Here is a 2,935-nt window from a genome sequence, read left to right as displayed (position 1 = left end):
AGGGATGAAATTTGGCAAAGCAAGGATACTTCATAACTGCTCCAGCACTCCAGAGGTGTCCCTCCTGGGGGACCAGTGTCTGTGAGCTGGTTGTCGTTGTTCACAGGTTGTTCAACAGCTCACAGGTTGTTCAATATATTGGCTACCATCTCTCAATTAAAACAATTCACTACCTGAGACTTAGAAACTCCATTGGCTACATTACATAGCCACTTGGATTTCTCACAGATTCCTCAATGTTAGCACATCATAAATCAAGTTTTTAAAAGTTGAATAAATTAGTATATACAATACTGAGTTTTATATTTTCCCTAATAGTTTTCTCAACTCAAGCTGATAGTCATGCCAAAGTACAATATATTCAAAGAAAATCTAGGGACTTCCCTGACAGGTCAGTGGTTAAGAATCTACCTGCCAATGCAGAGAACAGGGGTTTGATCCCTGGTCCAGGAAGATCCCACATGCCAAGGAGCAACTAAGCCCGTGCTCCACAACTACTGAGCCCTCTCACCTAGAGGATGTGCTCTGCGCTTGAGAAGCCACTATGATGAAAAACTGGGCTCGGCAACTAGAAAGTAGCCCCTGCTGACCCAAACTAGAGAAAGAAGGTACGCAGCAACAAAGATCCAAAAATTAAAAAAAAAAAAAACAACAGTCACAATTTCAATGAGAATTAGCAATATGGTGCTCCAGGGTTCAAATTTTTGGTGAGACCTGAAAGGCGATATTTTATATTGTTATCTCAGGACGAATCCATAGGTTTTGATAATGTGCCAGATTGAGGAGAAGAATCGAAGTTTTCAGTGAAACTGAAGAAGCCAATCAGAGCAGTTGTCTGGAGAGACAGCTCTTCTACCTCAGCACAGGGCTGGCAGAGAATGTTTCCACAGAAAATAGTTCTGGGGCAATGCGAAATAGGAAAACATGGGCACCGATATCCATTCATACACCAGAAATCGTGGCCAGGTTATGCCACCATGCGAAATTAGCAGAGCATGTAAATTAAATCTTTTGGTGATTATTTTTTCTTAGTTTTCAATTAATTTTATTGAGATACAATTTATGTGTGCATGACCAGTCATGGGAGAAGGCAATGGCATCCTACTCCAGTACTCTTGCCTGGAAAATCCCATGGATGGAGGAACCTGGTGGGCTGCTGTCTATGGGGTCGCACAGAGTCGGACACGACTGAAGTGACTTAGCAGCAGCAGCAGCCCAGTCATGCCTGACTGTTTGTGACCCCCATGGACTGCATCGCACCAGGATCCTCTGTCCTTGGAATTTCCCAGGCAAGAATACTGGAGTGGCTTACCATTTCCTACTCCAGAGGTTCTTCCCAACCCGGGGATGGAACCCTCCTCTCTTGCATCTCTTGCATTGGGAGGCAGATTCTTTACCCCTGCGCCACCTGGTAAGCCCACGATATTATTTACATACAATAAAATGAACCCATTTTAAGTGCAAAGTTTGATAAGTTTTGAACAATGCAACTATCCATGGAACCCACCTTGATCAAATTGTATTTTCATCATCCACCAAAATTACATTATCTCTCTTTTCAGTCAGTATTTTATTTTCACCACCACAAACTCCAGGCAATGACTTATGTGCTTTCTATGATTATAGATTAGGGGTTTTTTTAATTCTAAAATTTCATAGATTTCATAGTAATAGAATTATTCAGTAGTTACTTTTTGATGTGTCTCATTTGCTTAGCATAAATTTTTTGACAGTGATCCATGCTATAGTTTTTTCCCCACAAAGGTGAGTAATATTCCATTGTATAAATGTCACAAATATTTATTCACTCAACTGTTCATGGATATTAAGGCTGTTTTTAGTTTTGTTTTCTTTTTTTAAAAATACAATTAAGAGTGTTGCTGCTTGGACATTTGTGTGAGCACATTTTGTATTTGTTACTGGATTTCATTTTAAGTCTTGCAAAAAAATGTTAGGCTTACAGAAGAATTGAAATAGTATTAAGAGTTTTCGTTTACTCTTCACTCTAATTTCCCTAGGGTTACCATCATACATAACAGTGGTAAAATAATCAAAACTAGCGATTAAATCTTGGTACAATGCTACTAATGAAACTATAGGTTTTGTTCAAAGTTCCCTACTTTTTATACTAATGTCCTTCTTGTGTTCCAGAACTCAACCCAGGATGGTGCACTTTATTTATCAGTTGTCATGTCTCCACAGTTTCCTCCAACGTACGATAGTTTCTCAATCTTTCCTTGACTTTTATGACCTTGACACTTTTGAAGAGTAGCGGTCAGGTGTTTCATGGAATGTCTCTCAGTTGGGTTCATTTGATGTTTCATAATGACTAGACTGAGAATATGAATTTTGAGGAAGAAAACCACAGAAGAGCTTTGCCTTTTTTAGTGTACTGTATTAGAATTGAATGTTAGCAATATGTCTGATGACTGGTGATGTTAATCTTGATCATCAGTTCAGGTGGTGCCTGTCAGATTTCTCCACAACAAAGCCACTATCCTCTTTTTGAGCTTCCAAGGTGGCACAGTGGTAAGAATCCACCTGCCAATGCAGAAAATATAAGAAATGGAGATTTGATTCCTGGGTTGGAAAGATGCCTTGGAGCAGGAAATGGTAACCCACTCCAGTATCTTGCCTGGAAAATTCCATGGACAGAGGAGCCTGGCAAGCTACAGTCCAGAGGGTCGCAAAGAGTCAGATACCACTGAGCGCACAACACATACAACATGCCTTAAAATATATACCTTAAAAGAAGATGAATTCTTATGGTAGCCCACCAGGCTCCTCTGTTGATGGAATTCTCCGTAGCCATTCCCTTCTCCACGGGATCTTCCTGACTCAAGGATTGAACTCAGATTTCCTGCATTGCAGGCAAATTCTTTACCGTCTGAGCCACCAGGGAAGCCTAATTCTTATAAATATTCCAATTCCAAGC

Source organism: Bos javanicus, chromosome 2 (assembly GCF_032452875.1).
Source record: "Bos javanicus breed banteng chromosome 2, ARS-OSU_banteng_1.0, whole genome shotgun sequence".
Taxonomy (NCBI): Eukaryota; Metazoa; Chordata; class Mammalia; order Artiodactyla; family Bovidae; genus Bos; species Bos javanicus.
This window is presented reverse-complemented; position numbering follows the sequence as displayed.